The following is a 14960-nucleotide window of genomic DNA, read 5'->3' on the forward strand; positions in this document are numbered from 1 at the left end:
GGCTACCTTCTCCTGACCACTCATAGAATGCTTATTAGAGGCTCATAAATATAATGGATGTATGTATGCCATAAATAAATATATATACCCATCTCATTCCATGTAGTCAGGTAGGCATCGTTATTCCCATTTCCTAGATGAGGGAACTGGGTCTCAGAGACCAGGTCTACATAGCTAGGAAGTAACAGAGTGAGGCAGAGTCAAGGCCTTCCAACTCCGCTCTTTCTACCTCATCCTAACTGCAGACCAGCAGGACTGAAACAAGGCACTTGGACTGACAGAAGTGCTGAGTCACTGGCCTCCTAGGCTGCTTGCATAGGATACCTGTCTTAACAAATTTCACAATGTCTTTTCTGGGATATTAGCAACAATAACAATTATAAAACAATGATGACAGTGGTGACAATAACTGTGCCTACTACCATATGCTTTTATAGTTTATAAAGTTCTTTATCATACAGCACCTCATTTGTAGCTCAGGAAAGTTCTCAAACATAAGCAGGACAAGTTTTATACTTCTCATTTAGGTTAAGACATTGCCTGAGGTGACACAGGGCACTGAGCTGGGACTTGGCTGTTGTGATTCTAATCCAGTGCTCTTTCCTTAAACCATAGAAACCCCTGGTTGAATGAGGAGATATATATGGTTCATAAGCTTGTAGGCCTGAATTCCGAAAACAAGTTTGTCCTTTCCTCAAAGTGCTTTGGACTATAAAGAAGAGGCATGAAAGATAGGTTGATTCTTCGTGTACTTATTGAGCTACTATTGTGTGTCAGGCACTGGAAATATCAAAGGATCCCAATTAAATAGGTTAAAAGGTACTAATTTAGCACAGTGTTATCTGCTATTCATATTTGATTAAAAGACTAGAAAAAAACACTATGGAAACACAGAGGAAGAAGTGATTAAAGAAGTCACTTTGGTGAATTTGAGGAAGGCCTCACCATGAAGATGACATTGAACTGGACCTTGAAGGGTAATTGATAGTGGTGTGGAGGGATTCTCCAGGGAGAGAAGCAGGAAGGTTATTCTAGGAGAAAAGGATTATGGCAATCGAAGAATACAGTGTCTGTGGAGAATAGCAACAGGTGTAACCAGGGCATGAGATGTATAGGAAGTAATGGTGGAAAATGGTGCTGGAAATGTAGACTGATGTCATGTTGCAGAGGGCTTTGAATGTCAGGCACAAGAATGGTTCTATTTGGCCTGATTATCCCAGACCTGTTGGCAAGGGGATAGCTTGATTATATTTGTTGTATTTTAGAAAGAAAATGCTAATGGCTAAGGTAGGTCAGATTGGAACTAAGGAGAGTTTAGAAGTCATTGTAATAGTTTGGGAGAAAGAATTGGTTGCAGCCCCTAATTCTGTGTTGAGGAGAAGTACAGAGGTAACATTGGTAAGACTTAAGGACTGATTGGATGTAGAGACACTCCAGTTGGATTTTAAATGCACTCACTAATTTTCTGACATTGGTGCACAAACACATACTTCTTATTTTGGCTTTACCAGACTCAGCCTAATTCTCACTGACTATTTAAGTCAGCCACTGATTTATTTTTCTATCTTCAGGAAAAAAAAATTATGGGTCTGTGATCTTATGGATTCTTTCTGTATGATTTGATTTTGATGATCCCATAGGATTCTTTGAGCTAAGGAATGCTGACTGTGCAAACAAATGTTTTGAAAACCTGGATGCTCTGATTATATTTATGTGCTGCAGATACCTGTTATTTGGAATGGTTGTCGTATGTTTGAAAGCCCATCTACTAAGCACTTTGGGGAAATTATCCCCAGCCAGTGACCTCTGATTGGGAAACATTAGCAGTTCAACCTATCCTATCTCCATTTGAGGCCTCTTGCTGAATACTGACAGATAATTTAGATTTTAGAATTTAGTAAGAGACCATACTTTAATGTGTATGTCAGTCCCATACTTTTCTAGAATATTCTTTCCCTCTATAGTATTATTCTAGTAATTAAGGATTACTCCTCTTGGCCTTAAAATGTAATTGGAGGCTGGGTACGGTGGCTCATGCTTGTAATCATAGCATTTTGGGAGGCCAAGGTAGGCAGATTGCCTGAGCTCAGGAGTTTGAGACCAGCCTGGGCAACATGGTGAAACTCTGTCTCCACTAAAATACAGAAAATTAGCCGGGCATGGTGGCATGCACCTGTGGTCCCACTGGGCATGGCAGCATGCACCTGTGGTCCCAGCTACTTGGGAGGCTGAGGCAGGAGATTTGCGTGAACCCAAGAGGCAAAGTTTGCAGTGAGCCAAGATCACACCACTGCACTACAGCCTGGGTGACACAGAGATACTCTGTCTCCAAAAAAAAAAATAATAACTGTAGAGTCAGAGTTGAGAAATATAAATCAACAAATACAAATTATTTTTAAGTTGTAAGCATTAGGAAATTATTTTTTTGTTGCATAAAAGGTTTACATTTAATCTTTGAGGTAAAAGAAGAGTTTCTGCTTTAACTTGGACTTGTGTCATTTCTACCTCATACAAATTCATGTAACATGGTAGGAAGGGTCCCCTAATAGTCTCACAAGAACATTCTTGGGAGACCCCCTCCTATGTTCAGATAAATGTCTCCATATAAAAGGAAGCTCCGAGGCTGTTCCAGTTGTTCCTACACTGGCTTTGCCACTTGGGTGAGCGCCTCCAGCCTCCCTGAGCCCCAGGTGCCCCGGTGTACATAATGCTTGCAGTGTAAGTGCTGCAGAGGCCTGGTGAGATAGGTGGAGCCATTGGAATCAACTCTGGTGCACAGTGGCATTTAGTTATTTTAGACACTGGCTTTCAGAAGTTAGATGGAAGAGACACAGACTTTTCCTTATGCAGATTACCATTCATTGGCAGAAAGTTACTTAAAAGTCCCGATTCTTATACTTCCATTAAAAGCTTCTGATGTCAAAAATGGAATTATATGGCTGCTTACCCTCTTGGTGGTCCGGAAAATAGGTATGTTTTCACTTTTTCTCCTTAGGCTAGTTACAGAAGGTAGAATCCATTTCCCATGAACTGTGTCTACCCTAGTGTTGAAACACTGAGCTTGAAGAATCCTTATCTTTTAAACTTTAGAAAGCTCTGTCAACAAGCTTCTGTGAAACAAAGTTCCTGAAAAAACTATCTTTTTTCTTTTTAAACAAGTGGCAGGTATAGGTACATAATTTAGTTTATCTTGTAGTCAGGAAAAAGGCATTAAATCATGCTGTTGTAGAATTTTAGCCAGATTCTTTTGATCAAATGGCCATCCCAACAAATACTGATTGAGAACTTATTATATGTTAAGTACTGGTTCTACACGAGTGAGCAAGACACAATCACTGATATCATCCTAAGTTTAATTGACTTGTATAAACATTCTGTACATTACAACAATTAATGTTGCTATCTGAAATGGGAGGCATTTTCTGTCATTTTTTTTTTTTTGAGTAGAGAGGAATAAAGAGACCCAACTTTAAAAATTAATGGCATTTAAGTTAATAACTGGAATACCCATTTTTAATGATCAGTTGTCACATAGATGTGCAGTTCTTAATCCACTAGACAATTTGTATTTCTGCAGTATTATCCTTTTCATGCATCATTATAACCCTATATATTCAAGGTATGAACTCGTTTCATCAGCAGTATTAATCTCAATTCATTTAGGAGCTTTAAATAATATTCTCTTATTAAGTATTTTCTTTGATATGCTGCCCATGCTTTTGTGGTATCAGAATCTGTTGATGCAGATAAAAACAAACATTCAGTTAAAGAACCTTCTCATATATTAATTAGATTTCAAAAATTATTTGTGCATTTATAGTTCCTGAAAGGCTTTGGTTATGACAAAAATCTAATTTAGGCTAATTCAGAGCTTTGGGGCTAAACTCCAGCCTCATGGATTGGTTTAATCTGAAGAACATTAAAATAGTAGAACATTTTCTGTCTTGGCAAGAGTTGTAGTGTTGAAATTTCAAGAAGAAGATTTAAATTTGTCCATGAGACTGTAAACTTCTTGAAGGCAAGGACTCATCTCTGTACCCCTGATGCATAATTGATGTTCTTCAAATGTTTGCTGATTTGAGTTGAACTGACGAGAATAACAAAACAGCATTCGAGACTCAAAGTCTCCCAGGTTTTCCTTATATAATTTACAAGGACTTCCCTGGCAAGCCATCCTTTCTTCTTCGTTTAAAAAATTTCACTTTATTATGTTCATCTTTGATGTGGAACATTTTTATGGCCTTCTGCTGTGACTCATTTTGGTGCTGAGTTATCTGCTTCCTTGGAGCCCAGCCCTTCCTTTTAAGCTGTGGCATTCAGGCTTCCCAAAGTCAGCTTGCCTGCGGGTAGAGATCACAGCAAAATGTGCAAATGATATTCCAACTTCTAGGTAAAAACAGACAACTAAAATTAAAAACCCTATATCATGTAAGTCACCTGAAAAAAAAAAAAACAAACCTACACACGCAAAAAAAGAAAACAAAAACCCAAGGTATTTGTATATATTCTGTTAACTCTTGACTGGCTAAAGGGAGTTATCTGTTCTGCAGTGATAAAAAGGTGACCCAAGACAATCTCCCCAACTTACAAAAAGTTCTGAAGTTTTACGGTGGAGTCCAATTAAACTGGCATTTAACTTCAGAAACTATGCCTCTGTGTAATGTAATCATCACAACAAAATACAAATTAATTAATATAGATGAACAAAGTTTACAGGTTCAATATGAAAATAGAATGGGGGAAAAGGGAAGTAGGAAAAGTTTAGAGTGCTCCATGCGTCCTTCATTCATCACCAAGAGATTTGCTCCGTCTGTTAGTGTAAGTCAGAGTTTCTCAATCTTTAGTGTGCTTACGAATTATTATTATTGTTTATCTCAAACACATATTTTGTCTTATGGGTGATTAAAGAGCTCTAAAAGGGACATGTTAACTATCTTTAGACACTCTCCTCTAACAATATTTCTATACCTATATTATACAAGAAAACTAATGAAGATTGGCAGTCAAATTCCTGGAGAGACCTTTGACCCTTCTCTGTCTTAAAATTTTCACTTCTGAAGTAGAAAGCCGGGTCCCTGGTCTTCTTATCCTGCATTTTGGGCATAAAGAAGCCTAGGTGCCATTACTGTAATCATGATGACCTCTTGGAGGCACATCAGTAGGGCTATCTGGACTGTGACATGCCTTCGGATATCATTTAGGGGGCTTCAAGTCTGGCTTCTTGCTGAGATGCTGTGGGATGCCTCAAAAACTTCCTGCATGGCTAGTGTAACTATCAGGCTTTATATCTTTGTTAAATACAAGCAAATGTTAACAGCATCTGCGGAGAGGGTAAGATGCCAATCCTCCCAAATTTCTCTTCCAGGCAGGGGGTTGTCCTGCCACTCTCAGAACTGGATGTCATCTGCTGCTCTCTTGTCACACTGACACGGCCCCCTGGCTGGGCTGATTGGTCGCTGGCAATAACTGATATGGAATACCGATGTTCTCTCCGGCAGTTCCTTCCACTCTAAAGAGACTCCTTTCCATACCTCTTCTCGTCTTCCCTAGCCCAGCCGAGTGCCCACCCTCCCCCGGCCATGCCTCCCCTGCACCTGGGGAGCGGGAGGACCAGTCCTGGGCATGATGCTCTGAGACTCTGAAACGGTGGTGAAATCCACCAGGCTGCTTTAACTCCGGCTCGCTCTCGGGAGAGTCCTGTTCCAGACTTCTCAGGGTTTTTACAGCACAAACAACTGCATACGGCCCGAGGGGAGGCTGAAAAGGACTTGTGTGGTGGTTTTATTGCCTGTCATCACTTTGCTGGCCTCCTCCCGACTGGAGCCTGGCGGTTCACAGTGGATTTCTTTCTGCTGAAGACACCAAGGCACTGAGGAAGGATCCCTTCTCCTTCTGTTGACTCTTTCTATTTTTATGGTAAGTGCTTACATTGAATGAGCTGCTCTGCTGCTGCAGTGAACTGAACCGTTCGTTCCCCCTCTTCCCAGCTAAGCTTAGTGACCTTCCTTCTGCATTTTTTCTGCTTTCATGGATCTTGTGTGGGATGATCCAGCTTCTAAAATGCCAGGGGTCATTTGCCTGGAGTGTTTGTCTTTTTATCTTTTTCCATAAACGTGAGCTCTTCTGCTGTGATACATATATAAGTGCTCTGTCTTTGTCCTTGAAGCAGCAGCCGGGGAAATGTGTTCACGATGGTAAACTGCAGCAGTGTGCAGGGAATCTGTGGACAATGACTGACAAATTTGGGCAGGATGAATCCTCAGTGTGCCGGGGGCACTCACTCAGAATCGGAAGGGCTGGGGGTGACCTGCCCGTATAGAAAACTCTTCCATCTTTCTGGGTGAAGATGAGCACACACGTGTGAGTTATGTCTAGTCTGCTGCGGGCAGCTGCACTTTCTGCACCTGCCTGTGTGGGTCCAGGATGACCCTGTATCTTGTGGGGTTTACAACTTGGGCAGGAACATTCTCAGCAGGAGGAATCCTGCGCTGGCAGACGGAGTAGACTGACTGCATGACCTCATTGCTTCTTTCCCTTGCGAGTCTCAGTGTACCCAGTTCTGCAAACCATATTTTGCAGGCTCTTCTGAGAGCCGTAGGGCAGTGAGGACAGGAACATTTCTGAGTTGACAATATAGTTTTGTCCTCCTACTAGGTGATAAAATACTTTGAGATTATTAGAATGGTTAGACTTTTCTAAGAGAATATAAGCAGGTTTCTGACAAAGACTATGCATGTGGCAGATTGTTTATTCCAGGGCATTACTCTTACAATAGTGCTCTTAATTTTTCACCTGGTCTCCTGAGGTTTGCTGCAAAGAGCACCACAACTTCTAGTCTATTACTGGCAGCTTTTTGATGCCCAAAGGAAACATTTTAGTAGTTTCACTTCTGTGCATTGCAGGAGTCTCTCTTAACAGTGATTTTTTTTTTTTTTTTTGTTAGCAGGTGTGTTGAACTATTTTGATCAAAGCATCATTCCAAAGAATAGCTTCACAGTTGTAATTCTGTTTAGTTATTTTCAAGTCTTGGACTGGAGATAAATTATCTTATTTGTGTAGGTTTTCCAACTCTGGTCCATTTCACTCTAGAGAAGGTTCTTACCAAATGTAATTTAGTTTCTGATTCATAAGGTACTGTGTCTCTGATTCTTATAGTACTGAATTAATACAATGTTTTGTTTGTGATATATGAGGCGGGGTGTGGGGGAATATGGGGTAGAATTTCTGGTCCCTCCTCCTGCTGATTGGGAGTTTGGAATGTAAAGTTCCCTAGCTGTCTTGCTCATTTTCACTACTTTTATGTCCACTCTTCATGTGGATTTTTCTGAAAATAGTGGTGATGACATCAGGCATATGCCTTTACCCTCTTCTCTGGGTCCAAAGTATATGTGCTTGTTGTTTTTCCGTTTTTTTTTATTTTTTATTTTTTTATTTTAGTGAATGGTTCCTTGCATGTATAAAAGCATACATTTAAATGAAAAGCAAGAATTTGTAGATGTTTACATGTTAGCCCTTTTCAAGAGGAAAATCAGCATAAGGTTAGCAGCAGAAAAAAAAAATCCAAAACCATTTAAAAAATATTATCAGCATTGTTTGGCTTAGCTGTTCTAATAACCACTCTTCCCTATACTCAATTGTGGTTCACAGCAATACTGTATTGTAATTTGACTGTCAGACCTCTCTGCTTCCTCTATGATTCTTTAATGTTTAGCTGTTTACTTTCATCCTTAATGGTGCACTCTTACTTTGCTTAATCTTTTTTTTTCTTTTTCTAATTGAAAGGATTTTATATGGTGCCTGGCAACTCAACTGTAGATACTCATTAAGATGGAAAGAGTTAGAATCAGCTTGGGTGTCATGGAAATGGATTCAGTATTTCTCACTGCAGTCAATTTCAGAAGCATTTAGAACATATTTCATTTTATTAGTAGCAACTTTAGACTTGAGAGAAAACATTATTTAGGTTTTCTTTATTTTGCTAAACAGATTGCTTTCCTATGCAGTCAGAACTGTATATGTTTATATGTGTGCGTGTATATATGTGCGTATATATAATACACATATATACAAGCATGTACACAAATGTACTGTTGTTAGTACTTATGTCAATTGTATATACTTTTTAAAAAATAGTTGTAGCATACTAATTTAGAGAACAGAAAGAAAATTCCTCAGATATTGCTTTAACTGGATTTTTTTTTTTTTTTTTTTGGTAAGGATTTCCCCACTGCCTAGACCCCACTTCCAGATAATGCCTTTGAGAATTTCTTTGAATTGGGAGAGTGCATTCTTCAGCATTTCCTTGTCTCACAGCATGGTGTCATGTTAATTCCTTTGCAGGGTCTCTGAAAGCAGCATAGAAAACTACCGCAGGAAAAATTGATAAAAGCTGTGCTGAGTGGAGCCTGTAGCCTCTTGGTGTGATGAAGTCACTGCAACATTTTGTGTGTGTTTACTTTGCTGCTGTGCCTTGCAAGTGATTTTGCTTGCAGACTTAGCAAGTTGAAGTTATTTAAAATGGGTCTGGAGACACCTAAATTGGTGTAGATGCAGTTATTCTTTTTCTTTTTAACATTCTTTAATTATAGCTATCATCAAAACTGTGCTTTCACTATTTCTTTTGGTGGTGGTTTAATTTGAAACCTGCAGTTTAAGTTATGAACCAAGTCTCCATTTTTAATTCCTCTTGCCTTCTGCTTTCTCTTCTTCTTCACTTTTGCCATTTTATGTATGTGAACATGCCTACATGTACACAAACTCAAACAGTGAAAAGTGTATGACAATTAATGAAGAGTTAATTACAACTTTTAGTAACAAACTCCAAATGTTCAAACTATATTCCTGTAACTGAGGGAAGAAATTGTTTCTGTTAATATAAATATAACCTCATACTTCTGCAGGCATTCTTGTCATCGAAACTGTTTTCCATAGTTGATTACCAGGACCAGAAATAGAATGCATTTTGCATTTTAATGAATGACATTCTGGATCTGTCTAGGTTGGACTGCCCTCAAATCTTAATATATTTACTTTCTAAAAGTTCTTTGTGTTAAGAGTGGGAGTTTATGGTGTTATAAAGTAAAATCATTTGATTATGTGATACAGCCTTTCTTTGGTAGATAAATGAACCATATCATTAGGATGTTGGCTGAATTTTTCTGTTTCTTTTCCCAATATTATTAAGCCAAAAAGGGTATAATCCTTCTTACCATCTCTTTGAGCCCCTTTTACAGCGTAAAAAGAGTTGTGTGCAACTCCCACATGAAGCTTCTTAGAGGGAAGACCGTTCTTCGGCAGAGATTCAGAACTACTTCTCACACCTGCTCTGGTGATCTACTTTGAAAGGAACTTGCAATTCAATTGGCAACTCAGACAGATTGTGTAAAATAGGAGAAATCCTTCATGCGCTGTGTCGAATACGGTATTTTTGATCTGTGCCTCCCTACTGAATTCATTTAGGACTGTCGTTACTAGACCAGTTTTGCAGGGAAAAAACCATGTCCTCAGTAGCATAATAATCTATCCAGACTGTCATAAATGTTTATGTTGCAAGTTATACTTCTTAGGTGGAGAGGGAGATGGCAGAATTTTGGAGGAGAACCAAATCACAGCCCCAAAATAATGCAAGACGAAAGGGGAACATTCTTCCCTATGTTTAGCATTTAATTCTCCAGTCAGGCTGTTTGCTCTTAAGTCTGAAGAGTGAAGAAATTGTTAAAAACACATAATGACAGGCTTTGTGAGCTTTTTCTCTAATAGAAATCTTTAACCCTTAATTAGACATCTGTTGACTGACCTTTTGGTGTGTGTGAGCCAGAAGCCGTTCTTATAGAAAGCAGACATCATGTAATTCAGTAGGAATTCACTTACTTACATCTTTCCTGTTGGTCCCCCACTGGGGACCTCCTGTGAGTGTCAGAGAGGGAATGAGTGTCTGGAGACCATCAGAGACCACAGCCAGTCACAGAGAGATATCTCCAGGTCCCCTGGATTCCAGGTCAGCTCCCACCACTAACTGGCTGTGTGACTCAAATTCCGTATCTGCTGCATGAGGTTTGGTCCAGATAATCTCGGAGGACTGTAACCCAGCCATTAAAACATTGTGAAGTGTTATTTCACTTCTATTTGCTACTAGATGGATGATCATTTCTAAGACAAATGACCCATATTAGACATTCCTGGAAGGAGTAGGCTGTACCTTCCTTTGACCTGCAGAGCCCCCAGAACTATGACAGTGGCATAAGCATCAGAGTTACTCAGAAAAGTGTGATAATGGTACCCTTCAGGAACAGGGCGAATATGTATATAATGACTATCTGCTTATCGTGACACATTTTGGAAAGTCTCTTGTGATTATCAAAAGGGACCTTAAGGAGCAACTTACTTATCCTCTCATTCCATAGAAGTTAAGGAGGTGATGTGACTTCCCCAAGGCTGGAGACCCACATAGCACCTGGTCAGGATGACTTTAGCCCAAGGTGCATTGGTTTACTCAGAATGCTGCTCCGTTCCCAGTGTGGGGCCCCTTCCACAATACATAGCGGACACTTACTGTGCCATTCATTGTTCACAAAACTGCTTTGTGGTATCTGTCTCACTGGTGTCCATTATTTCTGGGTTCATTTCATGCAGATTACGTGGCTGTACCAGTCAGAGTGAGTCATATCAAGCAAATGTTTATGGTAATTTGTTGATGCTTGTGTGGAAATGCATTTTTTATGTCGAAATTCCATTTTTCCTGTAAACATTTACAGAATTTTACAAAAACTATGCATAGTTTTTCCCCTTTGCTTGAAGTATTTAAATGATCATTGATTTCTGTGTAGAGGTGGTTATGTTTGTGAAATAATTCCTTCATCCATTCACTCATTTACCTGTTACATACTGAACACCTGTTGTGTCCACTGTAATGCCACCCTAATACCAAGAGATCTAGTGGTAAGACAGCTAGACATGACTGCTCCTCTTGAGGAGTTCAGAGTCACTTATGCCTCAAGGAGTTGGTTGTTTTTCATTCTCAGCCAGTGTTTTATTTACTGATTCACAAATTTCTCAAAGAAGCTGGTTGAAAAATGGTTTGCTTGGGCAGTTTATTTTTTCCCTGTGGTTATTCCATTGAGAGATTCTTTTCATAGAAGGGCACCTTTGCTGTCATTGAGACATATATCTTCTAATTTTCCAAGACATTATTTTTAGCTTCTGATTTTGTGACCGGGCTGAACAGAAGAGACAAATTAGCTAAGCTTATTTGCACTATTGTTGTGATTCATGAAATGATAATTCGGTTCTTTGTTTAAACTTACCTGTTCCCTAGAATCTTAAGTTGACAGCCTGGATAGCACAGTGCCCATGGAACGATTCACAGATTAAAGGAAATACTCCTTGGCCTTGCATATCAGGCCCATGAAAATGGACAGCCCTTGTTTCCTTGTTCTGTGTTTAATTCTGAAGTTCCATGGAATGTTCAAGGAGTACCAAAACCATTTGCAATGCTCAGAAATTTACAGTGCTCTCACTTGGTTCAGTGCCTTTGCACATGCTATTTCTTCTTCTCTCTTCAGACTAAACTTTCAAAGCAAATTCAGATGTCATCTCCCTTGGAAGTGTTTTGACACTTGCCATCCTTAATGACTTCTTTTGCCCAAAGCTGAGCTAGTATACCATTTCTGTTGTTCTGTGTCTCTCAGAACCTTACAGACTGTTTGTCTACTTCTCTCTCTCTTTCTCTCTCAAACAGATGATTTGTTTCTTTAGGGCAGGGACTATATGTTCTGTACCTCAAGTCTTGGTTTAGTGGCTGCTGTAGAGCAGATACTGAATAATCCTTGAACAAACAGATGGGAATCACCATCTACAACCTATGGTGCTGTCATTGGCAGCTAGTGCTCTATGTAGATAATTTAATTTTTCAAACCAATGTGACTGTGAATTATGCTGAGAAGGATAAAGAGATTGGCAGACATCCTGATGTAGTCCGTTAGAAATTCTATTCAAAACCCTAGGAAATGTTTCTGCTTTCAAATGAGTTTCAGTAAAGTAAACAATAAAAATTTATTAAGTGTCTTATATAAGCAAAGCATTGGATTGGGTACCAAGGAATGAAAGATTTAAAACAAGCACAATTCCTGTCCTCCAGAAAGCCACAAACTAGTGAGAATTTGTCCCATGTGTAAATAACTGGTAATGAGGCAGACTGCTATAAACAGATTGTAGTAGGCTGTATACATGCAGATAAGGCAGGAGGTAGAAAGGACATTCTAGATAGAGGGACTGGCTTGAACAGAAACTTAAAGTTATGATGGATGTGTCAGCAGTCAGATGGCTTCGATGAAACAGGAGCTGGAGGTGGGGACGGGGGAAGGTAGAGAATGCAAGGAAAGATGAGGAACCTTTCGGTGGGGAGATGGGAATGGTATCAGACACTCTAAATGCTGTTTATCATTTTTGAAAGTTGGAGGATAGTTAATAGGGTCTGAAAAATGCCAAATGGAAATTTGTTTGGAATCTCTCCTCAGGTTTAATTAAATCAAAAGTCTGTATTCCGCAGGGAAGGAGAGCAGTTGCATAGTACATAACTGCATAACATGTTTTTTTCCTCACCCATCCCTTTTGCCCTTGAGGATATACTTTGACACTGAAAGTCATCACAAGGAAATGAAGCCAGGAAGTCTAACTTAAATCAATCAGTTTAGACCTGAAGGGAGTTTAGAATTGAGATCACTGAGGTGCCTGTTAACAAACTGTTCAGTGTATGGAAAGCCCCATGGGTATTTGGTGCTGTATTTCTACTGCAAAAATTTAGTGATTTTTTTTTCCCTTGGCAATTAACTTTGTGCTATTTATAAGGAATACAGTTATTTTATGAACCAGTGAGATATGCATGTGTAAGCTTGTTTCATGTAGGTGAAAAAGTGGCTTGGAAAATTCTGTCTGTAATAGATTCAATTCATCCTCAAAATATGATTTTTGCTTTCCTCGTCCCTCTTTTTTTTCCCTGAAAGAATGAGTGAACATATTCTTAGGGAATGGTAGGTTGGTAGATTTTCTGCATCTCATAATTAGATCTGACTAGATGACTCTCTACCTTGAAATTATTGAAAAATTTTGAGGAAAATCTCTAGATATCTTGAACAGAGCATGAAAGCAAATAAATTTTGCTTGTGGAGTGAGAGATGATGTGGTAGAAAAGAAGCTATATTCATTCATTCATTTGCTCACTCCACGAGTACTTATTGAACACTTTCTATGTTTCAGGGGCAAAAAACAACAGTGGACAAAACAGTCAACTTCCTGCCTTCATGGAGCTAACATTCTAGTCAGAGTGGGAGGAGGATACAGACAAACATGTTAGCAAATATGAAGTATATCAGATGGTGATAAGATGGAAGGAAAAAATGAAGAATGCTTTGGCTGCTATTATCTTTACATTTGGCTCTCTTTAAAGTTATTTAACTTATGCATTATGTTTATTTTCTCCTCTCCACTCATTGTTTTTAGCTCCCTATTTTTATATTTACTTTCTGATTATTCTATAATAAACTACTGTCTCAAAGGTTTTTTTTTCTAGATAAAAGCAACTTTTGAAATAATTGGATTATTGTGAACAAAAGTTATAATGAAGCATTTAGTTCTTGAATTGATTTAAGGAAAAGTACTATGGAAATCAAAGCTCATTAGTATTTTTCTCAAGAGTAAAATTGTCAGAATTTAGAGGAACATGGGTTGGAAATGGATCTATTCCTCACTTGAGTCTCAGGAGCAGTTTGGGGGTGTCCTGAGAGGATGGGAGCTTGGAGTGTATGGAGGGAACTCCAACTCCAGGAGCAGAGAAATGGTGGGCATCACCCATGAACACAGCTCATTCAGAGAAGGAGATGGGAATGAATGAGAAAGTGAATGTGCAAAGATTGAGCAAGGCGTTTCTCTTTGGGAGGAAGGGAAGTAGGGAGGATAAAACCAGTGAGATATATGTCAGTGAATAAACAACATTTACGAAAACAAGTTCTGCTCAATGTAGAACATCTGAGCAAGCTGGTTAGTGGAAATGGTGCCTTGAAATAAAAAGCAATATTTAGGGATTTCCAAACATTCCCATCCTATATTTTGTGGGACCTTTAATTCAACATCAGTGTTCCATTCTACTGCAAGCAAGCCTTCAGTCAATACTTTGTACCTTGCTTCTAAAATGTCTCTTAGTGGTGGAGTGCCTGGGGTCTGGGGCAGACACTGTACCCATCCTGACTCTGCCACTTACTCACCTTTGGACCTTGGGCAGGTTAGCTGGTCTCCTTGTGTATCATTGTCCTCAATTATAAAAATAAGATTAATAACCCCTACCTCAGAGTTGTTATGAGTGATAAATGAAATAGTCCACGGAGAGCCCTTAGCACATTGCCTGCAAGATGATTGCATTAACAATTGTTAACCTGTTATTAGCATTTATCTCTCTGGTGTTAGTGGTTTAGAGAAGTTCTCATATGTATATATGAATTCTCCCCCTTAGCAGAGCTTTTTTTTTCTTCAGCTTTTAAGTTCTGTGATACATATGCAGGATGTGCAGGTTTGTTACATATGTAAACATGTGCCAGGGTGGTTTTCTGCACAGATCAACCCACCACCTGGGTATTAAGTCCAGCATTCATTAGCTATTCTTTCTGGTCCTCCCCTACCTCTCTGCAACAGGCCCCAGTGTGTGTTGTTCCCCACAGTGTGTCCAGGTGTTCTCACCATTCAGCTCCCACCTATAAGTGAGAACATGTGGTGTTTGGTTTTCTGTTCCTATGTTAGTTTGCTGAGGATAATGCCTTCCAGCTCCATTCATGTCCCTGCAAAGGACATGATCTTGTCCCTTTTTATGACTGCATAGCATTCCATGGTGTGTGTGTGTGTGTGTGTGTGTGTGTGTGTGTGTGTATGTATCACATTTCCTTTAGCCAGTCTATCACTGATGGACATTTAGG

General features: G+C 39.3%; 1 protein-coding gene across 3 annotated transcripts in view; it reads left to right on the forward strand.

Annotated features, from left to right (window-relative positions):
• Window positions 1-5454: 5454 nt before the first annotated feature.
• The window catches only part of ANO4 (anoctamin 4), a 324230-nt gene continuing 314724 nt past the window's right edge, over window positions 5455-14960 (forward strand). For 2 of the 3 annotated variants that reach the window (XM_017516529.2, XM_037734202.1), the window contains exon 1: window positions 5455-5916. The gene's annotated coding sequence lies outside the window, so the exon portion shown is untranslated. The remainder of the gene's footprint in view (window positions 5917-14960) is intronic. The other variant, XM_017516537.2, reaches the window with a different exon arrangement.

Source organism: Cebus imitator, unplaced genomic scaffold, assembly GCF_001604975.1.
Source record: "Cebus imitator isolate Cc_AM_T3 unplaced genomic scaffold, Cebus_imitator-1.0 Scaffold18, whole genome shotgun sequence".
Taxonomy (NCBI): Eukaryota; Metazoa; Chordata; class Mammalia; order Primates; family Cebidae; genus Cebus; species Cebus imitator.